This window comes from Ambystoma mexicanum, chromosome 10 (assembly GCF_040938575.1).
Source record: "Ambystoma mexicanum isolate Mex_15411 chromosome 10, UKY_AmexF1_1, whole genome shotgun sequence".
Classification (NCBI taxonomy): domain Eukaryota; kingdom Metazoa; phylum Chordata; class Amphibia; order Caudata; family Ambystomatidae; genus Ambystoma; species Ambystoma mexicanum.
Genome location: NC_090932.1, coordinates 613,987,037 through 614,011,832, shown reverse-complemented (window position 1 = coordinate 614,011,832; position 24,796 = coordinate 613,987,037). Strand labels below are relative to the sequence as shown.

The 24,796-nt window shown below is 41.3% G+C and overlaps 1 protein-coding gene across 2 annotated transcripts in view; it reads right to left on the bottom strand.

Annotated features, from left to right (window-relative positions):
* NYAP2 (neuronal tyrosine-phosphorylated phosphoinositide-3-kinase adaptor 2) overlaps positions 1–24,796 on the bottom strand; it is a 1,523,268-nt gene that overhangs the window by 689,559 nt on the left and 808,913 nt on the right. The window lies entirely within an intron of this gene.

Sequence of the window (24,796 nt, the reverse complement as noted above, 5' to 3'; positions counted from 1 at the left end):
CGCACATCCCAGGTGGAACGTGGGTCCTTTCTCTCCACTATCACTCTTTCAGTGTTATGCGGATGATACGCAACTCTACTTTAGGATACCTATGGCCACCTCCTCTACCTCGCTCTTATCTGACTGACTGTCTGAAAACCTTGCAGTCATCGTCGACTCATCTCTCTCCTCCTCCACTCACATTTCGGACATCTCTAAGAAGTCCAACTACCAGCTGCACCTCCTCAGAGGTACTCTACCTTTTCTCACCTTCCCCTAGCAGCTCACTGGCTCCAGAGCCCTGGTTCTCTCAAGGATGGACTACTGCAACAGCCTCTTTCTCAACCTCCCTGCCTCTGCTTTGCACCCTCTGCAACTCATCCAGAACAGAACCACAAGACTTATAATTTGCCTCAAGCCAAGGGGGGTGCATCTCTCCGGCACTGAAATCCCTCCACTGGATCCCCTTGGCTGCAAGGATCAAGTTCAAGACCCCTCTGCATTGTCCATAAGGCTTTCTGGCCCTGGGACATACCTATCTGCAAAGATGCCTCCTCATCTACCTCTAACCTTCTGCGAGTGAGCCGGTTCTCCAAGCAGAGATTTGGAAGGAGATCTTTATCCTCAAGAGGGACCTCACTCTAGAATAGTCTCCCTGCTGCCCTCTGTCTTGAGACTGATCTCCTTAAGTTATGGAAACTCCTTAAAACATTCCTCTTCTCCTCTTCCTTCTCTCTCCCTCTCTCCCTCCCTCTACCCTGATAACCTCTCTCTGCTCTATACCTCTCTCCCTCCTTTTTTACATATAGCCTGCCGAATGGCCACTGGGTGTACCTCAGAATCTCACAGGTCCCTGGCACCCTCACCAGTCCTCTTGCACTTGCCTCTGGGCCTACACTTGCCTCATTGCTACTGCACTTGGTCAATGACCAATCAAAATGTCATCTCTCAGCACTTACTCAGTTTCTGACTGACTGGGCGCACTCAGATTCTCCCCCCATGCACTTGTCCTCCCCCTTGCCCACTTCCTCTCTCCTGTACCACCTGTGCACGTACACGATCTGAACATAACATGCCTTGAAGATATATATATCTTCCCTGTCTCCCCTCCTTGCATGGTGGCGCCCTAATGCACTTGGAAGAATTGCAGAATTGTCGTCAGAACTATTTTCTGTTATCTACACTGTTAATTTTATTATATGCACTTACTCTGCCTGTGGACGCTGGGAATGACTTATTTATTTCCCCCTTGTTCCCTCCCTCCCTGAGAGCTTTGAAACACTAGCCTTCTGTATAGGTGCTTTACAAATAAACATTACCATACCATACCAACACCTAGGAGCTACTTTCATCTCCTGCTCTATGAAGCTCAATTTTGACCACAGCGCAGAAATGTTTGTCTTTTGTCAAAATGATCGGCATTTGGTAAGGGGATTAACAAACATAATTGAACATGGCAAGGGGGGTCAAAATATTTTGATAGCATTAATGGCCCTCTAACACACTTCAGTATTATAACTTTATATATATATATATCATTAATACTACATTGCATCAATATAGTGCATATTATTGGCCACAACAAGGAAGGAAAAAAAAACATGCAACGAGTGGAATCTGAAGTTCTCCACACCATTACATCTATGCATTCTTGAAGGTGACACACCAACTGAACGGGATTCATATGAAACATGCACATTGTAAATGAGTAGCACAGTCTTCTTGGGGGTACAAGGTTGGCACATAGTTGAATCGACTAGATATGGAAAATAAACAGTGCTGAACCAGGAGCATTCCACTATTGCCTCCCTATTGCTGACACCTATACCAGTGCTTCATCTAGACAAACCCTCACCGACATCTGCTTTGTTGTTCCCTCACCAGATTTATGGACTCCTCATATGGTCTCTGTCCTGTCTCATTTCTCTTCTTCTCCCATTAATGGTGGCACCCGGTGGGAGGTCCTCGTGGCCTCCTTCGGCTCCTCTAAGGTCATCATTAATGTTTACCTGAATGGTATCATCTTGGTCCAATGCCCTCAGGCCGATCTTCTCCTCTTTGATAGACGCATCCTGCGCCTCATCAATTTCCTTCCTTCTCCTGCTGTCCCCTCTCTTCCCTCCATGGCTTCCTTGCCTCCCCCTGCTGTCTCCTCCTTGGCTACCTTGCTCTCTCCTCCTTCCTCTTCTGCCCACCCTCAGGCTTCTTTTATGCCGCCGCAGGGCATACCTCTGATTTGTACCTCTCCCTGGAAGTCTTTCAAGGACGGCAACCTACTCCATATTGCTACTCTAAACTTTCGCTCAGCTGTCAAACACTCCTCTGACATCTGCCGCCCCCTTGAAGAACTCAAACTTGATGTCCTTGGTTTTACCGAGACATGGTTCACGGCCAGCTCTGTTACAAGCTTTGACACTCTCCTCCCTGATGGCTACAAGATCCTCTCCGTGTCCAGGTCCAACCGTTCTAGAGGGGGTGTAGCCCTGATCTTCCCTGAGCGGATTCCTGCCTCTGTCATTCCTACACAGGCCTACTCTTCTTTTGAATGCCTCGTCTGCAAGCTCTCTCTCACCTACCCATTCCTTTACTCTAAAAACCTCGGGGTCATCTTTGACTCCACACTCTCCTTCTCCTCTCACATCTCTGATGTCTCTAAGAAGTCACACTACCAACTGCACCTCCTAATAGGTATTCTTATTTTCCTCTCCTTCCCCCTGAAGTTCACTGTCTCCGGAGCTCTGGTTCTCTCTAGGCTGGAGTATTGCAACAGTCGCTTTCTAAATCTGCCTGCTTCTACTCTCCGCCCGCTGCAACTCATCCAGAACAGGACTGCGAGACTTGTCCTTGGCCTCAAGCCCAAGCATCGTATCTCTCCAGGACGGAAATCTTTGCACCGGCTCCCAGTGGCTGAAAGGATAAAGTTCAAAACCCTCTGCATTGACCACAAGGCTTTCTGGGACCTGTGTCCTCAATACCTTCAACTCGCTCTTCCTAAATATCTTCCTTCTGGAGCCCTTTGCTCATCCGCCTTCAACTCCCTCAGGGTCAGTCGCTTCTCCAATCAACGAGTTGGTGGTAGAGCTCTTTCTTTGGCTAGGGCAACCCTCTGGAACAGCCTCCCTGAAATTTGAGGAAAACCATCTCCGATTCTGGAAGCACCTCAAAACCTTCCTCTTTGCTTCTGCTTTCTCTCCTCCTCTCCCCTGCTGAACTGGTTGAAACTGAAACTGCCCTGGTCACCTGGCCACCCTCTGATCTTGGGCCCAGGTCCCCTCTCCAGCCAGTTGCACACCGCCACTGCCCCCCTGGTAACACCCTGCACTTGGGGACTGTATTCTGTATCCATACAGTTCCCTACCAGCACTTGACTCCTGATGTCTGCACTTACCCTTGCACCTGCCACCAGCCGGCCGCACTTTATGTATTGCTTTTATTTATTCAATTTATTTTTTTTACTGTCAATCCCATGTACTGCACTGCCCCCTCCCCTTCCCCTGCACTTGCCCTATCTCAAGGTCACCTGGCCTAGTAAGATCGTCGTCTGTCTTCCCTCTATTCCCCCTCCCTTGCCTCATTGCGCCTTGAAACGCTTGTGTACAGGCACATTATAAATGCCATATCATATCATAGCTCAACTGAAGTGTGACATTGACCCTCATCATGTCCTTTAGTTGCTTTTCAGATTGAGCCAAATTAGCCTTTTCTATCCTCACTCTTCTCAGCCCCAGTCTCCCCCCTTTGGCTCTGATCCTGCTATTTCCTAGTGCTCCTCCACCTTCCGATCACAAATATCCATACTGAGTTAACCATAAACTCCTGAATGTTCTTGGAGCACGCCAACTTCAACAGCTCATTGATAACTAACCTGCCCTTCCGGGCATGATTCATGGAGTGCGAGTGGTTCAAGAATCAAGAACAACATTATATACAAACTGTGAGAAGCATTTTTGGATTTCAAGCGTTTGTATACTAAGCATGAATATTTTCAGAATACAAGCCCATCTATGCTTGGCTCAGCTGCTGAAGAAAGACCCTACTAGAAAAAAAATGATGTTCACTGTGCTGCAAAAATCCTAATTTCATTTAGTTAGGTTTACATTTATAACACCTTATGGAATGAGCTTAATGTTGCAGAGCAGTGAGGCCACCTCGAAAGCCATATCCAAAAGATTCATTAGTCAATCCAAGATCTTCTTTAGGATGATAAATGAATCACAATGCTCCAGATACCTTCTCAGGAAGGCATTCAGTCACTCTCTGTCAACACATCAGCTCCTCACTTAAACCCATATTTACCTAGAATGTTGGTGATGTTTCTGATTCAAAGAAATTGTATCCCAGTTAATTAGTGGATTTGACAGGAATAAACCACTAGAACGGATAATACAACAGGGTACCAAACTATATGAAGTGATATTTGGTAAGAGAGAGGAAGGACGCAAGAATATGGAGACAAATCAAAGTCTAAAGAACCCGTGCAGAGATTCTGGAGGCAAAATCTGCAAAAATGCTGCTCGAATCATCCCAAACTCAGGCAAGAAACCACATAACACCTAGCCAAAGGGGCACGCCTCCACAAGGGGCATGCCTCCACAGGGGACATCACCCCAAACTCCTATGTTCCAATCCAGCAATAGGGATTCTTACATTAGCCCTAGATATTTGGGTAATTCTGCTAGAGTCGGAATTTGCCACAATATGTTCGGTCTAAATCAAATCAAATGTGCAAAGGCACATACCAGACACTATGGCCCAGACTAGATTTGACCCTAATACAATGGAATAAGGCCACCATGGCCATATGTGGATAGATTCATTGAAAATGAAAACGAGTTTAGGGGACAATTCCCACCAAATGAAAGATAAAATATGAATTGTCCCTCGCCAATTCAACCAATCACCACCACCAGTCGACCATGGTGAAAGGATGGTCCCTCCGCGTTCTGCACCTCCTGGGTCACTTGAATACAGAGGTAACATAAATAGAAATCAATCCCCTCAGAGGTACCAGAATAGGCCTACTCATGTTGAGTTTAATCATTACCGGCCCAGGCCACAAAGAGAAGAATTCTGAGACATGGACAGGTTTCAATGCTTAGAGACCCAAGTTAAAATGTTGTCTGAACAGATAGTAAAGTTATATGCATTTCAAAAGCAACAGCCAAGTGAAGGTGCACAATGTCATATGAGTGATCTTCTGCGTTCTGACAATAAGTGACTAGTTAAAATTAAGAAAACAAACACATTAAAGTGAGACGGAGCATTTCAACACATACAAAAACTTCAATTTGTTCAATTTAGAGTTGCACCAGACTTTTTTTTTTATTTCTTTTTTTATTAATTCGATTTAGTTGTCATGAAAATTTACAATTTTGAAAGAAAATGTACAAATTGCTAACAATCATTAAAAGAGGAAAACCCATTGGGCACAGTATAACGAAACACAAACATTTAAAATTACAATAAGCAAATATATAATACAAATTTAAAACTCTACACATGTGTTGATCTTGGTAACATTTCAAATAAAAGAAGAAAAAGAAAATCACATCCTTATCCACCTATTATCCGGGGTGATCATTTTATAATCATTTGTACATTTCTTTAAATATTCTTTTCCCAAGTTGTCAAGGGCTTGGCAATCACATAATTTTCAACCAGAAAAATAATTTGGGATGTCTCATTAAATATGCAGGAAGCTCAGTGATTTTTTTCCATCCATAGTTTCTTATATTAAATTGCTTTTATTTATCGCATTCAATATTGTTTTTGTTCAGTCTGTCAACCAGAATGTATTCTTGGCTCGGTTTGGATTGCTAAATCAACATTATATCAGCTTCCTTCATTATGGCCTCACATTCTGATTTCCAAATGTTTATCTTATTTACTCGTTCTTCTGTAAACACCTGAGATTATGTTTATTGCTGTCATTACAAAGCTAGATTCATTTCTGCATTTTGCAAATAAAAAGTGCATTCCAATTGGCAGTAGCTTGCAACGAAGCTAGGCCCAGCTCATAACGAATTATGGGCATTGGGAAGCTTTTCGGAAGTCCTAAATACCTTTTCCAATACAGACCTTCCAAATAAGTCCAGTTAGGTTGATCTGAAGGTATTTTACTTGAGGCTCCATATGTTATGGTAGGAATTACTTTTTGTCTATAGTATGTTATGACAGGAAGACATGTAAATATGCCATTTTTTTTCTGTATAAAGATGGATTGGGAGCATAAGGTTGTCATCTTTTGTTTCAATTCTTCTTTATATGGGGAATCTGCCACACTGTTATTTATATTTGTAACAACATTCTTATTACTAATATTCTCCTACCACTAATTGCCCAGAGGTTAGTTCTATTTTTTTGGGGAGCTATTTTTTTCCCAATTATCAGAATATTTTACTTGTTAGCATTTATTCGGAGCTCATTATCTATAATGATCTGTGCAACCCTAAAGTGGTTTGATCTAAAATTACAAGATCATCTGCATATAGGAGATGGCTTACCATTGTTTTATTTAGTTTAGGAGGAAAAGATCTTATTTTTTGCATGTAATTAATGGTGTCTCGTATATAGAAGTTAAATAGCGTTGCCGCTAACAGACATCCCTGCTTAAGGCCAATGTTTTTAGGCACTTATCTTGATGGAAGCCCTTCTATATTTGGATCGTGGTTCCCGTGTAAAACTGCTGTATTAAAATAAGTCATTTTTGGGGACATTTTGCCCCTCTTAATTTATCCCATAATATCGGACGCAAAACAATGTCGAATGCCTGGCTATAATCTATAAAAGCCATATAGATTGGTTGCTTATGTCTTATAGCTTGGCGTTTTAGGGCCTGTACAATCAAAATATTTGGGGCTGTTCCCACACCTGCCACGAATCCAGATTGTTTTATATCTAGTAGTTTTTTTTGTTTAACTCTTTTAGCCATTTCTTAAGTTCCTTTAGCAGAACTTTAGCAAATATCTTTCCTATAGAGTCTATTAGAGCTAATGGTCTATAGTAAATAGGGTTCAACCTATCGCCCTTTTTAAAGACTGGAAGAATGATCAATTTCTTCCAAGATATGGGTAGCTATATTTTGGGATATCTGCATCATTATCTTAGACCATTTCTTCGAGTTTTGTTTAAGAATGATATTGGATATACCATCTGGGCCTGAGGCCCTAGACGTACTTAATTTTTTAATGATTATTTCAATGTCTAACAGGTCTATGGGCCTCATTACAATTCCGGCTGTAATCATGCTGGAAAAACCAGCAGGCTACCGCTGGACCCGTATTACCATTCCGCCTCCGTGATTCCCGGAACCACCGGGGCATTACGACCCTGGTGACCTGAGAATTCCAGAGGCAGAATTCTGTAAGTCCCCATTCCCATGGAAGACTCCATGGGGATGGGGACAAGGGAAACACTGGTTCTGTCTATGGCAGAGCCAATGTTTCCATTTGCGCCTGCAGGCGGGTGGCGTTACTCCGGCCAGGTCAGACCAGGAGTGACACCTCCCGCCTGCAGGACTCTGAATCAGCCGGTCCGGAAAGAATGGTGGCAGCGTTTTTACCGCCACCGTTCTTTTCGGACCAGCAGGGTCGTAATGAGGCCCTATGTCCAATGTATCCTTGCTTGGATATTGACTGAAGGTCAATATCTAAATTCTGGGCTTCATGATGGAATAGGGAATAGGGAAGTGAAATTTGTAACTCAACACTCCTAACCAATACAATTCACTATGTGAGAGAGCCGTTCAGTCTTTTCTCCATTTATCAGGAGAGACCAAACCTTTGTGCATGAATCACGAATAGCGGGCCAGTGGAGAGCGCTGTAGAAATGTGCTGACTCACTCCGGGGCTCGCTATGCCGCCAGGCCCCTTTCGCGCGAGGACCGCATATTTAAAATCAGAGTCCATCCCACTCCAAGATCCTCACAAATGAGGATTACACTAAGATCCTTCCCACGCCTGGCGTAATACTAGAAATTCGTGCCAGTGGAAATAATTATCCACAGCACCTATTCCACAGCACCTATTCCACCCCGTGCAGCACTTCGTCCTGATGAAGGCCGTACATATGCTGGGACATAATTGGTCCACCTAAACGGCCGAAACACCTTGGTGTAGACGCACCCCGAACAACAGTGCATTGTCACTGTCCACTACCAATTGTCAATTCACGAACCCCTTTTTTTTTCTGTTGTTGCTTACTTTGTCTAATTGTGTTGTTTTATACTGAAGTATATGAATCACCATAACAAACTATGTATTTTGATTGAGTTTGCGTTACCTACACGACTGTTGTGTCAAACTATGTGACCCCATGTGTTTGTAAATATATCCTATAAGCCTGTACGGTTGGTTTCATTGAACCGTGTGATGTTATGCTGTTTGGAGAACTGTTCACTCTATGTTGATTTTTTTAACTGCATAGATAAACAAACTATTATTTTCTCCAAACAACAAAGAAAGTGAGTTTCTTTCTTTTTCTCCTTTAATGCAGAGGGTAATAAGGGGTGAAACAGTGTGTTTTCATTAGAGCACTCTTCTTTGTACCTATTCAATTGTAATTTTTGTCTTAAAGTAACCCTCCTGGGTAGAATAGGTCCATAACCAGGAGCCCATTTTTTGAATGTAATATTAAGTCAGTCAAAGGGCTTCAGGAGCTTATTGCTCTCTGCTTGCATCAAATGGGTATAGCCTCTGGTATTCCAGATGCTATTTTCATTTTATGGGCTTTTTCCCCTGTAAATAATCTATTCTGATGGTTTATGTGCAGTTTTTGATGCAGCTTGAATTAGCCATTTACTGATTTTACTTGCTGAAGTATCGGTGTGGCCTCTTCATAAAACACATCTCTTCAATTTTCCATTTGGGCGTTGGCAGTTAATTAGTAATGGAATATGTTAAGTACCATTCACATCATCTCTTGTAAGGGCTGAGCTATGGTTTCTGGTAAAGAGAGTTCCTGTTTCCAATGATTTATTAATGGATATACTGAAAACCTTTTCTTTTAAGCTTACTTTAGCGGCTCATAGGATGTGTCTTATGACAAGGGACGGGACATGAATGATGGCTGTGTCCACCCGTCTGCTTCTTGTAATGGTAACAGCCTCGATATGTCTAGATTTTATGGCCTGAAGGGCTGGGATGGTATGGAAGGTTGTTAAGAGGGTGGATCTATTCGGAAAAGGGTCTCTTTACTGTCTATCAAATATAGATATAGTAATCTATTTGGAAGTGTATAGCTCTGTTTCAGTATATTTATTATCTTCAGATCTATTTTTTCCGCTTTACTGGGCAACATTATCATATGATGAAATTGTTGCACTTGTTACCTTATTCGTTCTTCTATGATAATTTTCTGGAAATGTTGTATGTTCACTATTAAGGAGATTAGATCTTGTCTTGTTCATGCTTACACATTTTTGGTACTGTGTAATCATTATTCGGGTTTACTAATTCAAGCATGTTTAATGTGTTTAACACTTCTTTTTCTACCTCTACTGTAGAGGAGTCAAGCATAACAGAGCGAGTAGTTAGATTCATGAGTATACTCATATCAATTGCTTGGTCAGAGTTTAATTGAAGGCTCCGATTTAGGTCTGCAGATTATTTTCTTTCTGGTTTTGCTCTGAGGCTTTGCCTATGATTTTTTTGTTTCTATATTTTGTTTCCTCTCTTTCATTGTTTTAGTATTATCAGGAATAGTAAGGGACTTTATGAATTTTCATTTCCCAGTGTTTAAATTTGTACGATTCAAATTGACGCGATTTTTCCTTTTTTTATTTACTCTAGGATTTTTCTTGGTTTTAGCACTTTTCTTGGGCTGAAAGAGGACGCAGACTGGCTCTTCTTCAGACTCTTCACATATAGGAACACATTCTGAATCTGGTGGCTTGGAATCCATGTGCATCACTGAGCTATCAGCTTCCTGCACTATAGGGAGTAAGTTGTTGGAAACAGCCTCATGATTTAGATCTAGGAGGCAAGGTGATGTAGGCTCCTGACACAACTCAGTCACATTACAAGCTGTTAGGCCCAACCCAATCTTGATTTTAGCTCCTAGAATTTCCATAATGGTTTCGCAAAAGGCTTGTGGACAGGCCTTGTCACACTTTATTTCTAGGATTCCTACGTTTATTTGATTTAATTCTGAGTGAATGTGGTCAAAATGTGCATTGACATTAGCTAATATTTTATAATTTTGTTACATTTTCTCTTCCATATGTTCATACCGTTTAGCCAAACCAAATAAACCAGTGTTCAGAGCGGTTAGTGAAGTTTCGTAGGCACGAGTAATGGAATTCTTAAAGCCAAATGAAGACCTCAGGTGGGCCTTTTATAGGACATTTCTTTGGTTATGAATTTTCAGGTTCATATTTGGAGAAACTGTCAAACTCGATTCATTACATAAATCATCATCACATTTTACCCTTTCATCGGGAATTTGTGTTTTGGAAACAACAACGATTGTTTTATTAATTGCAAGTGGCACAAGTGGAGGAAACACAGTAATATTTTCACTAACACAATTAGATGGTGGTTCAAGACTATGTATGGTGGATGTATTAATTGCAAGTTCACGAAAAGGACTACTGAAGTGGATATAGGCCTGTATAAACGGTGGTCCTAAGTCCACTTTACAAATTGTAATTAAGAGAATGTTTTATATGCAGTTTGGTGTCCATGTCAGAAGATTTACGTGGGGATGACAGATCGGAAAGTGAAGCTGAGAATCAGCGAACATAGGAGTTGTATCAAAAATAAGGTGTTGACAGCTCCTCTGGTGAATCAGTTCCTCACCATGAATCATAATAATGAACCATTAAAATGGACAGCATTATTACAAGTGGCAAATACACACCAAGGAGAAACATTGACGAAAAACTATTTAACAAAGAACAGAGGCTCATCTTTCTTACCAATTCATCCGAGGTTGGGCTAAATGAGTCAGTTGAGTGGCATAATTTCTCACTATTCCAGTAATGATGAGGTTGTGTCTGCAAATCGGACCAGTAAATATAGCACCAACATCATGTACAATGGTTAACAGATTGCTTAACAAGTCATTATTACTTGTTATGAGAATAGTCCGGTTTAATATCTAAGCCGGGCATGAATATGTTATTATGCGTTTCTTGCCATGTAAAGTCTATAAACATTAAGACCAGTTATAAATACTGTGTTTGTTCATTTAAATATGTTACCGCATCTGGAGACATTAGATGAATGCAGGTTACATTCAGGTGTTTTATAATTGAAGGTTGGACACACAAGACGTATTACATCATACGTGTCAGTGCACTACAAGTCAGTATAAGTTTGTACTCACGCGTCATGACGTGATTGGAGTCAGCTGACCAGTGCCATCGGGTGAACATTTCATGTGACGACGCAGAAGGCGAGACAGCAACAGTGTGTTGTTTGTAAATTCTGCTTACATTTGTTAGTGGGGCGATTAAAAGTAATTCCAAAGCGGTTTAACAATCACTTAAATACTAGTCTTACTGTCAGCTTCTTAAGCCCTTACCACAGTTTATCGCAATCGCGACCATATTTTTTAGGAGGCAGCAGTGAGTCTCATCGGAATGAGGAGGCGTCCTCCACCGGTCCGATTTCAAACACTGATGAACTAAGGCCGAACATTGACCTGTAGTAAGCATGACTATAAATGAGATCTATTCTCACTCCGGATGTGCAATGAAAAGGTATGTTTACCTGTGTTTTCTGCATGCAATGACGTGTAGACAATGTGTATTGGGATATGCATAGATATTGGTGGATTGAATTCCAGCATCCTAAATATATGTCTGTCATTCATTACACAAAAATAGAGGTAGTTGACCTGGCACTTTAGACTTGCATCATGAGTTAACAAGGGATATTAGGGTAGAGACGTTGAGGCTGTAAGTAGCCCTTATCCTGCAAATTTAAGTGCATATGACGTTCCTTCTGACACCATGAGAAGGGTGTAAACTATAAGAAGTAGCCATCATCCTTTTTGACTGCTCTTTACTAATTTCTAACTTGTTTTGAAACAGATTTTCGTTTCTACACATGTTTCCACTCTTATACTGTTGTTTGTATTGTTCCCCAGATCGTTGTCTAGTAAGAAGACACCTGCACCAGACCGTGTTTATTAATGTAGTATCTAATCTGCACTGTAAGCTCTTCTAGGGATATTAATTGAAACCCACAGATTGAGCAACAATAATTGCGCTGTATTAATTAAAACTGCTTATTTTGTTTTCTCCTCTAGGAACTGGATTTATATCAACGCATTAGACATTTCAACTGCTGACATCACAAATTTATGTGCATTGTGTTATGTATTTGCTGGTCCTCTGAAGAAATTATCTGTGATTTTTTGCATTATGAATGAAGAATTAAACATGTTGGGTTTATTAACACTGGATTGACTAACAGTATTTTCAATTATATATTTAGTTTTTGAAGAACCTTTTCTTATTAAAGGATTCACACACTAGTGTTTACATTGGAGAAGGCAGATTAACCATCACCGATAGTGGTCCCTTAGCCACCAACTAAGGCTGTTTGTGAAATTTGCACTTTAAATGTTTGTTTTAGGCTATTTGTATTGATGATATTGTATTATGACATTTTTTATATTTGTAATTGTAATAATATGTGATGTGTTTTATGTGGTTTTAAGAAATATTAGTTTGTGAATAAAAGTGAATAGTTTTATATTGAATTAAGAGTTTTGGTTCAGTTGTTATTTGGTAAATGAACTGAATCAGTCAAGTCCTGGTCGATGAGGAGAAAGCAAAACGACACAACAGTTCTTTAGTTCTAGATTGTCCATTGCACTTGTTGGGGTTCAACCCTTGTGTCAGTAAACTAGCTAGTCTCTCTCTTTTTGTTTGCGGTTCTAGACTAATACATTTAACTCCAGATTCTTTCACAGATTTCCACTACACTCACACACACACACACACACACACACACACACACACACACACACACAAGAGGGAATGCATTGTCTCAAATTCCATCATCCTGTTTATTAATGTGCACTGTTTCATTTGCTGAAAGATTAGTATCAGTGGGCAGGAGTCCATTGGCAGCCACTTGCGAGTAGAGTTTCGGCCTGTCCATGCTTTTGTTTGCATGGATTCTAGCTTGTGCTGTGACCAGAGATAAAATGGGTGGAAATTTGCTCACGTTTTCATCTATGTATGCGTTTGGTGGATGGCGGAAATCCTGAGAATATTGAGGGATACAAATTAGGATTTTGGCGTCTGACACAGGTAATGCCATCACATCCGTAGATGGTACTAGTGGACGTGTTTTCACAAAATCATTCGCAGTGAAACCTGGTGCTGTTCATACAGTTTTCTTATTATGAGACCAGAGATAGTAAATGTCTGCACCTACTGATTTAGGGCACGCCACTGTTTTTTTTAGTTGTTTTCCTTGAAATGTTCAATGTAAGATACTCATTGACTTTTGTCGGTGACGGAGGGAGGGAAATCCTTCTTAACAGAATCCTTCTGGACGAGGTCTTTCAAGCCGGTAGGGATCGCAGTAATGAGCGTGTACATTGATTTGTAAAGTGAACAAAAGGAACTCACCTCATTTGATGGTCCAGGCTGTGTGATACGTAATTTATGGACGGAAAGTAAAATATGTAGCAGCCGCGAGGTGGAGGACTGCCCAGCTGAACAGCCGACACTCTCAGTCGGCGCACGCGGGTAGCATGCATGCACAGCAATTTGTATGCCTGTGGGTGAAGTGGGAGGGGCCTAGATTTAGAAACAGATTATTACTGTTTTTAAGTGTGTGAGGAAAGATTTCTTAATTGTAGGTAATTTTCCTTCCATGTGGCAACCCCTAAACTTTTTGCTATTGTTTTACACCCTGATCTAGACTTTGCCACAGAAGCGCAGGCTTCTGCTGCACTCCTCTGGGCTTTCGCTCCATTCTTACGGGGAAACTGACATGCCCTTAAGACAGTCAGTACCGGGAAACGTTGTTTTCCGTAGTTCTTTTTCTCATGTTGCAACTTTCGCGCAACATGACACAAGAGGGCAATAAGCTAAGTTACTGCTCTCTTGGGTCTCTAGTCACTCTACAGGCCCAAGACACTCTCTTTGGATTGTTAACGAACGGTGAGTGCGAATCACGGATGGGACTGGTGGCAGCGATCGTTTCTTTTTGTTTTGAGCTCCTTTTGGCTGTTTAAGCATGTTTCTCGTGCTTAGCCCAAAATGGTGGCCTGGCTCACAAAATGGCCAGACCACGAGGCTCTTTGTCCTGCCCGCTGACCATCTTGCCCCCTTTACCTTCCCCAGGTCGAGCAGACCCAGGGCCTTCCTTATTTGGCCATGTACTTTCCCGCAAAACACAGATGCTTTTGCGGGCTTCTACAGGCCTTGTGTGTGCCTCCAGGATGTGGGCTGGGTGTCTGGTCCCAATACACATCCTGAGTGCCAGAGAGTCTAGTGTGTCTTGAATGACTGGGACCACCGTGGTCTGTGATAGGTCCACCTATGGTGTGTGTTTTGTGAGCAGATCTCCCATTGGGTCCACTCCGTTTTGGCGCAAAGGGAACTCTGGATAAGAGGAGGCTGGAAACACCACTACCATGTTGATCTCCTGAGTTCTCACGAACAAAGGAGCCAAGTATCCTGCAACTAAGAGGCTGAACCGAGGAATCGCTGGTGACCCGCTGAAGGACTGCTCCTCTGCACTGCTGTCGCCCTGTGAGACCATTCTGCCTCTGATCGAACTAGAAGGCCTCTACTGGTACTTCGACCCTTTGGAATAGTGGGAACAACTATTCTCGCCATCTTCATCATTTCCTGCACGTAAACCTTCAGAAGCATCCCTGGGCCATCCAGTGGACTGACCAACCTACCCAGGAGCCTTGCTCTGTCACCGCCGTCTGGTTACTGCTGAATTCCGAGTCCTTAGCACTCTCACACGATTCGTACACTTGGCATTCCCAGGTCTGAAGTGAGAATGCCCTGCTGTGGTAACAATCTGTGTTTGTTCACTGCGTTTGAGACATCCTCAACTCTAACTTATGCTGCCGCGGAATCTACATGATGCTGAGACGTCCCCTGCTCATATCTGAACCTGCCAGCACTGAAACTGACGCGGAGAAGCCTGGGTCTGCCTGCATCGGGGACCAGTGAGTAGCAAGGCTAGGAACCGGTCGCCCTCCTGCAGTAGCCTGTAGCTTTTCCTCGCTGTGTTAAACAGCACACCTTTTTTGCACTCACGCTCTGCTTCTGCCCGCAAGTGGAGGCCGCGCTTAAGTAGCAGAGATCTGTTCGCCCTCCTTTGTTCCCCACTCTGAACTGCCTGATTTCCTTGAAGAGACTCCCCTTGGCCCATTGGCACCAGGGTGTGAAGGTACTTTTGAGCACAAGGCTCCACTCTTCGTAGGGCTCGGACTTCCTTCTAGTTAGGTGGCCTCTGAAGGGGAACTGGGTCTAACGATTACTTGCACTGCCTGTTTTCCTCCCCAACTAGGTGGTCTGCATATTTCATGCTTCTAACTCTTTAGACCCTTCGGTAATTGTATATATATTGTATTTGATTGTGATGTGTTGATTTACTTGAGTTTTACCGTGATTCTTTACAATGGTCAATGTTGCAGAGGCCTTGTAATAAATGTGTCTATATTTTTAATATAACACCTGCTTGGACTGATTTGTAAGTGTCCTTGCTTTGTGTGCTCATTACGGGCTTTCAGTCACACTCACCCCTCTTGAGACCTAGTCTTGACTGCCGCCATCGCTACCCTGATTGGTCTGGCTTGTCCAGAGGTTACCCTGTTCCAAGAAACTAGGCTGGCTTTCTGAACCTCTGCCCCTCCAGGACAGAGTTCAGAAATCCATCTTAACAAAGTGCTATATATATATATATATATCACTAATATATATGATTATGTCCTTCTAGTTAGCCTACCAAGTTAAATACCTTGCAGAAATGCAATGTTCTAAGCAGGAGAAAAAGTCGTCACAATCTTGTAGATGGAGCGGGTACAGCCGAACAGTCGACATTTTGTCGGCACTCCCAGGTAGACTATTGAGGTGTGTGAAAATGAAGAACAAAAGAGGGAAAAGGAACAAGAAAATCCCAAAGAACAGAGAAAAATATTTAAAAAGAGCATCCTATGTGAAAATAAAACAGAAGGTGAAGAATTACGATCAACAGATAGATGATCCTCCCTTGATATTCAGAAAACTGTTAATACCCATACAGAGGAAACAGTAGCTCATAAAGGAGAGTTTAAATCAGTCACCTGAGTAGTATGTTGAACCATGGATATTCCAAGGGACAGAAATTACAGGCTCCATGCAACATACAGAAAAGTGTCATGCTTCAGAAGTTGACAGGCTTTCCTCTGACACTTGTGAAAATATCCAGTTAAAAGGTTGCAGTGTAGAGAAACTGAACAATAAGAAAAGTACAATAAGAAATTGGGGTGTGAACACTAGTGGTCCCAAGTTAGAGAGGCAGTTAGTGGCTACACTCCAAATTGGTTCTGAGCCCACGAGAATAGACAAAGAAATTCAAAATGAAATGGCAAAAAGAGGGAAAGATGTCATTTCATATGCCCATTTGCCTAGCAAAGATTCAAAAAGAGCTAAGGAAAGTAAGTCTTGAAATCAGCAGAAATTCACACTTATGCATACTAAAACAGGTTGAAGATCGGTACTATGCTCCGATTACTATTGAAGAAAAATGCAATGCGTTTGCAATGATTGATACAGGTGCCCAAGCAACAATAATGTCAAAAGAACTAGTGAAAAGCATCAATTAAGGGAAATCCCCACAAAATCATATAGAGGTAAATACAAACGAAGGCCCTGTGCACAATTTCAATGGGGAAGAAATACCTATCGAAGGTGTCACTGAGGTTGACAAAGATAGGGAAACACCGGATGATACAGGAAGTATTGATCACGTCCATCAATGAAATACCTTTTCTTATAGGACGAATTGCCTGAAGAGGTTGTTGCCCCTCATTGATGAGGAAAATTGAGTATTGTGATGCTTCGCTAAAAAACATTGAGACCTAAGAAAATAAAGTCACAACGTAATGGTGTAAAAGAATGCCATACCGTTGCTGAATCAGAAAGAGCATTGGAAGTATATCTTCAGAATGGCTGTGTGCCCAGCTTCACTATCATTCTCATGTGTCACGATGAAATGCGAGGAGAAAAAGAGAAGCAGTTTTCAGAGATTTATTTGGACTCGAAGAAAAAATGGCAAACAGAAATAGACGAACAAAAAACAAAACTCAAATGTCACTCCAGAGATAATTAAAGAAAAGCACATTCCAACCATCTCAGAAATCTACATGGAAGATGGCCAGTCATGGATTCCTATCCATGTGAATAGGCATTCCAAAATGATTGAAACCACTTTGGCTCTTGAACATGAAAGAAGTGTCATTAATAAAAAGGTACTTCAGCAAATAATTGGGAGGAGATCCCAAAGTTAAGAATCAGCACATTTATGGCCTAGATGATTCTGAGTCGGGACAAAGAATTGTAGCAAGATGCATGTTAACGATTACAATTGGTCCAAAGAGTATCCACCACAATGTGTGGCTCGTGAGTGGGACACAAAATAAATATTATTTGGGAAATGGCATCATGCACAGGATGACTATGGTATTAGACTTTCTAAATCAAAATGTTTGGTCCAGGTTGGGTTTAGCTGCACCTGAAATTGAAGACAAAAATAAAGCTTACCATTACGCCCGAATGAAACCATATGCAGCTGAACTGCAGGTGAAAAGGTATGTTACCATTCCCCCAAAAACCAGACAAGGTCGAGTAGCGTTAAAATACAGAACGGGACAACAGATACAAGATCCAGATGCATTTGTATGCCTAAATGAATCCAGGAGGCAGCAAGGGTTAGAATGCAGATATACACCACTGATAGAGATTGGGAATGGACCCATTCAAATCTGAGTCAACAATAAATGTTATCAAGACATTCATTTTGAAGAGCATTCAGCAATAGGAATGGCAATACAGAAGTCTTTCTACACTGCTGATTTCAGTAACGTGGTGATTGGGAACATTCCTGAAAGCTAACTGCACAGGGGGAGTTGCCAGAATCCTTGGATTCTAAGCCTAAAGGAATCTTTAAAGTTCAGTCTGTGTACCCTTATGAGCCAAGTGAAATAGTGTGCTTTCATCAAGATGATTGTATTCTATTCCAGTTAAGTGAATATAAAAGAGAAAAGTAGCATATTGAAATGGAGGTCAAAGTGTCAAAATATTTTTGTGAAGCAACCCTTCAAAGAGATACTGCCACACCATGATTATAGGAAGGTACAGAGGTTCCTCCTTTGGAGGACTTCCCAGAGTTCCCTAAAAGGGTAGAGGAGCAAATTGAAGCTCCAGATGCTTGTACAAATGAAGAAGAAATAGACCAATTGAGAAAAATACATATGGAATTCAAACAGGTTTTTGCCATAGATGCATATGATTGTGGGTTAGCGGAGTTGCATGTTGCCACACTACCAGAAGGGCATGGTATGGAGCCATTATTTGTGCTACAGTATGTTAACCCTGGCATGTTTGGAATCACTAGCTGAAATAATCAAACATTTAGAATCTAGAGGAATCATTAGGCCTATTCATAGCATGTCGAATACCCTCATATTAGGTGTGCTAAAACCTAATTGCCAATGGTGCTTGTGTGCAGATATATGGGAATTAAACAAAAAGGTACCAGTTTCAAGGTGTCCCCTTCCATTTATTGATCAAGGCCTTTCACAGGTTAAAGTATCAAAAGGTGTTTACCACATTAGACCTTACAGCTGGATACTGGTGTGTGCCACTAGCTGAAGATAATCAAAATGTTTTTGCATTTTCTTTTTGCAAATCACAAAATGCGTGGTCCCGGACACCTTTTGGGTATGTCAATAGGGGGAGCAACTTCGGCATATTCCTGATCAATGCACTCCCAGATGCAGCTGAACGGGGGAACATAGTTCATGAGGATTATGCGCTAATCAAAAATGAAGATCTGAAAAGCCACAGATTAGACATGTGCTTAGTCAGCTACAGAAAGCCGTGACAAAGTTATCTTTATAGAATGCATAGTGGTGTAAGAAAAAAAAGGTTAAACTTCCTAGGTCATGAAGTGACTATATATAGATTAAATGCACAAAGGAAAAAGGTGGAGGTGATTCATAAACTAAAAGATCAGACTAATTTGAAAAGTTTAACGAGTTTGGTAGGGATGACAAGTTACAGCAGGAAATGTATTGAGAATTACACAGAGATTACACAACCTATAATGAGACTTCTGAAGCAGGGTGTACCCTAAAAATAGGAATAAGAACCATATGAGGTGGAAGCCAGGCTAAAAGAATGTCTAATGAAAGCAACATGTTTAGCATATACAATGAAAAAACAGGATTTCTTTGTGGAAATATGATTTACAGATTAATGCATGTCAGCAGTATTAGCTCAAAAACATGATGTGAATAACAAAACAATTGCATATGCTAGCAAAGCATTGTCACAGGTAGAGACCATGTTTTGTGAACGCGCAAAAGTGCTTCTGACCACTGTGTGGGCGTTACAATATTTCCGCCCCATAATTCAATGGGAGCGCGTGGCTATTAAAACGAATCACCAGCCTCTGCAGTTTCTGCAAAGCAAGAGAATCAGATTAGGGAATTTGGCCTAGTCAAGAATTACTTTGTGGATATTAGAACTTCTGAGATTTCCTGTAGAAGTGAAAGATGGACAAAATAAAAAGCGCCCAGTTGCTCAAGGACTCGCAGAGTTTCAAGATTGTGCAGCTGTATGCGCACCTGATGACTCAGTGCATCTGATGACTTGATGACTCAGAGCTAGTAAGAAGTTTGAATGAATTTGAGCATTCCCCACACAAAGCATTCAACAAAGAAACATGTAGAAAATGATACAGAAAAAGAGCTAGTATCAGGAAGAGGAAACATATGGTTTAAATGTGGCAACATTCCAAGAATACGCATGAGGATAGGTCGCAGAAGTTGTCAAGTGGTATAATTGGCCAATATTTATAAGTCAATAACAGCAGCAGTAGAAAATAAATTCAAAGAAATAGTTCTAGTAACTGATTCGGATTATACGCAAAATAGTTTTGTAGAATATTTACCTGGCTGGAAAGTGAATGCATGCTCACCCATAACAAGAAACTCCTTAAACATGGCAAGAGGGTTCAAGCTATAGACAAGCTTGTGTCGGAAAATGACCTAATAATCCATCAGAGGAAAATACATGGTCATTTGAAAACACCAGGCGAGTATAAGGAGGGACATGGTAAGGCATATCAGTTAGCCAATTGGAGCTGTATTTGGGGAGTAATTTCCTATTGTACATCTGATTTGTGAAATACAGGTAGATGCAATAACACGCTCCAAGACTCCAAAAGCAGTTGAGCACCCTGTGGCACAATGGAGTTTTAATACTCCAGATCAGGACCTGATCAAAGCACAAAAGGAAGACCTTATTCTAGGCCTATTTTATAACCATTTGGTAGACCCAGAACAAACTCCTCTGACTGAAGGAGTGCAAAGGGAAAGAGGAATTGAAAAACAAAAAATAATATTAGGTTACAAGACAGACTAATGATTCGAGAATCAGTGCAGGGCAAATCCAATGGGGAGTGCATTTGTCATTTTGAGGATTGATGTTCGATCATGCCCATGATTCTATAACTGCAGGACAAAGAGGTTCACAAAACGCTTGGGAAATTTTAAAGGTTTACACCACAATTGCCCCAAGATGATGAGCTCCATACCAGAGGGTATTTAGTGTGTGCACAGTTTCAACCTGCGTCAGCTGCTCATAGAGCACCGTTGATGAAAAGGGGCTCGACACTCCCAGGGTCTGATTTATAAGTCGACTATGTTGGGCCTGTAAGAAGATCAGCTAGGGGAAACAGGTACATGCTGACACTAACTTGTCTAATGTCCAAATGGGTGGAGTGCATTTCAGCTCCAGACAGCAGTGCACAAACGATGCCCATTTTACTTGTAAATCATATTTTTTCAAGATTTGGTTTACCTAAAAGAACAGAGTCAGACCATGGAAGTCATTCCACCAGTGCATTGATGACCAAGATATGGCAAATCTTGGGTGTGAAGAGAAAGCTACACATTTCTTACAAGCCCACCTCTTCAGGGGGAGTGGAATGGCCTCTTCAGGGGGAGTGGAATGGTGTAACAGATCAATAGTTGATATGTTGAAAAAATGTGTAGCTGAAACAGAATTTAGTTGTGATTTGAGGCTTCCATTGGTACTGATGGGTATCAGGTCGATGCCCTCTAGATCAACTAATCTCAACCCCCATGAAATATTGACAGGAAGGAAAATGGATCTGCCACAACACTTACTTTACAGAACAAATGAACAGGTGCATGTAAATGCATCCACAATTCATTAATATGTGGAAGATTTAAGAAAGCAATACGAGTTTGCATATGCGCAGCAAAATTTGGTAAACCAGCTGACGGTGCAAAGACATATGACAGGAAGGCATCTGTAAGACAATGTGATATAGGATATCCGATTTACAAATTTAACTTCGGGAAGGGGAAACATGAACACTCAAAATTCCTTGCAGCATGGCAAGGGCCATATAGAATTGTAGGTAAGGTTTCACCTGTGGTCTACCGAATTGCTAAAAAGGAGGGAGAATTAACAGCGGAACAGTTTGTCCATGTTAATCAAATTAAACCCTTTCACCCGAAGCATGAAGTGAAAAGACTAGAGCGGATTGAAACTAACAGAGTAAAAAAAGAAAAAATAGAATTGCCATACCAAGTGGTTAGGTGCGATTACTTTATATACATTTTTCAATAGTTAGTGGGAAAATAAATCTTGGCTTCATTGCATGTTATTTCTATAATTAGTATGTGTGCATAACTACATTTTGTTTCAAATGCTCCAGTAAGAAAGGAAAATTGAAGGTTTGATGTGCTTGATACTCAAGTTATCTTTATAATTCTTTTCCCTGTCAGTGCTGGGTCCTTGGAGCACTGGATCTCTGGAGGGTACCACTGGGTTAGAGTCCCCTGGAAAGCCCCCTGGATCAAAGAAGGGGTTGGAGATTACGAGATGTGGAGATGATGACCTGGAAAGAGGACTCATGAAGTCCCAGAATGGAGGAATTCCACCAAAAACGGTTTTCTGTGTGATTTTATCACAAACTATTATTTACAAAGTCTATTTCAATTACAGGCTATTTTTATTATTTTTTTATCACAAACTATTTTATTACAGCCTGTATTTGCAAAGACTATTTTATCACAGACTATGTTTATCACAAATTGATTTTTATGACTAAGTGATATTTTTTTATTTTTTTTATTTGTGTTGGTTTTTGCATTTGACTGGACCAATGACAGTTTTATTGGATATATGTTTTCTGAAAATATTCTTAAAAATATTTAAAACAAAAAACATTGTTTTTGATTCTTTTTAAAGTGGATTTTTTTTCTTGATCAAGACTCAATTCTTTTGCTCAAGACTAGAAATGTATACATAATGTTTCTCATATATGGATTTTGTCATCTGCGTGTTATTTAGTTTTGACTGATAAGAGAAGATTCAGTTGTGAGAAGCCCACATTTTTTATTTTTTTATTAAATGTTTACTGGTTCAACTTATTAAAACAAAATTAGTACAAAATAAGCCATTTTAACCATTCACATTAATCCAATCCAATCAACTAACATCTAACTTCAAATCATTAAATCATAAAAGAAGATGGTAAAGTTTCCACATTCAATCCCTCATCCCATCTTCACTAAAAAACCAACACAGTGATACAATCTAAAACCTCTGAACTTAATAGCATTCTTACTTACAAAATGTACAGAGCTAAAACGCCCGTTTTGTCCTAAAGACTCTTAGTGTTTGACCTGCAAGAACTCGCCCGGCTAAAGGGAAGAAGCTCTCACAGACTTATTGAGGCACTGTTTGCCTACCTGGTAGCACTTTTTAGTGCTTCAGTACAGCTTCTAGGAATGGCAGCACTTAAAGGCTTGTTCTCTACCCAATCAACATCCACTCCCACCATTGTTGATCTAAGTCTATGTGGCTATTCTCTTGATGTTTAAGTATCTGGATCGCATGCTTGTCAGGGCTGCACAGGAGGTTACCTATTGATTGAGCGATTCCACTATTGCCGCCGAACCGCAGTTTCGGCAGTGTGACACCTCCCTTGAGATTAATTTCCTTTCTAATTCCACCTCTTGTGTCAAGAATATTTAATCTCAACCTCTCAACAGCAGGTCTATATAGTGTGCAAAAGGGAATTTCAGCAGATACTGTGGGTGCTGGTTCAGGATCTTTTTTTCCCTTTCCAAACAGGGCCATCAGGGGATCTAGATTCCTTATATGGACCGTTTCGATCCAGTCTTGATCTTGTATTTTTTTTTCATAGGGTTGGTAAGGAGATCTCTCTTATCCAATTCTCGTTCCACCATTATTCCCTCAATCTTTTCCCGCCGTTTCCTCAGAGGTATGTTGGTGGAATTTTCTATCAGGTCAAAGATTTCAAAGGGCGTGCCACCTTCCGCCATTCTACATTTCCGGTATAAGACTATTGTTTTTCATAATGCAATTTGCTCCAAAGATTGGAGTCTAAGTTCTTGTCTTATAACCGACATTGATATTGCATTGGGCAACCTTAAGAACTTCTGCAAAAACAGCCCCTCAAGTAATGCCCAGTTCTTCCAGGGAATACTCAACATGCCCTCCAACCCATGGGTTAAAATGGGCACCACCTTCTGGTTATAGAAGGCCAGAAGAGTTATGAGGGAAAATGTACCATTGTGGAGGATTCTCAAGCCCTGGGCTGCTAATCATTTGGCTTTGATCGAAGGGAGTGGTAATGGGCACTGTCATCAATGTTCTTATAAATAACCACCCCCAAATAAACCATGTATCAACCACTTCGATATTCTCCTCACCTATTCACCAAACATGATCTCTTCACCGGCACCTATCGGCGGATGTATTACTTAGGATTTTTGTTTTGCAGACATTCATTTTCATATCACTGGCTTCTAGGAATTGAAGGATGCACTTAATTCACCTCTGCAAACCAATTACCATGAGGTCCATAAATATGATATCATCTGAGTACAAGACCCAGAATATGGGTGTTCCATTTATTTTTTTGGGAGAAAGCCCTCACGTCTTCCTGTGATTCCCCCAAATCAGAAAAGTACAAACTGAATAAGAGCGGGCAAGGGCGCATCCTGCTTCTATCCCTGGTAAGTCAGGATTTAACTAGAAAGAACCGCTGTGGCTGCAAATTTAACTTGAACCAAGGTGTTAGTGTAAAGGGTGTGAATCGCTGCCAATAGATCCGCTGAGCAGTTCCATTTTTTTCCATTTAGCACACAACTTTGCCCTGTTCACACAGTCAAAGGCCTGCTCCAAATCCAAGAAGGCCATATGGATGCAGGCCCCTGACTCTAGTACTCCAAGTTTTAGGTTCCCAATAGGGAAGAGGTTTAGAGAGGTTGCAACCCCCTTTACGAACCCTGTTTGATAGAGGTCCATCCTTCCTGACTTAGTCACTCGTTCTGTCACGTCCCGCAGCAAGATTGAGGCAAAAAGCTTCCCCATAAAAATCCAGAAGGGCCATCGGACCATAGTTACGCTGGTCCGCTCTATCGCCCTTCTTATAAATGGGGACAACTATCCCCTCGCACCATGTGCCCGGTACCTGCCTTGTACAAAGAACCTGCTCAAAGATCTGCATCAGGAGAAAGCTCCACTCCTCCGGTTTTTCTTTGAGGAGATGATTTGAGATCC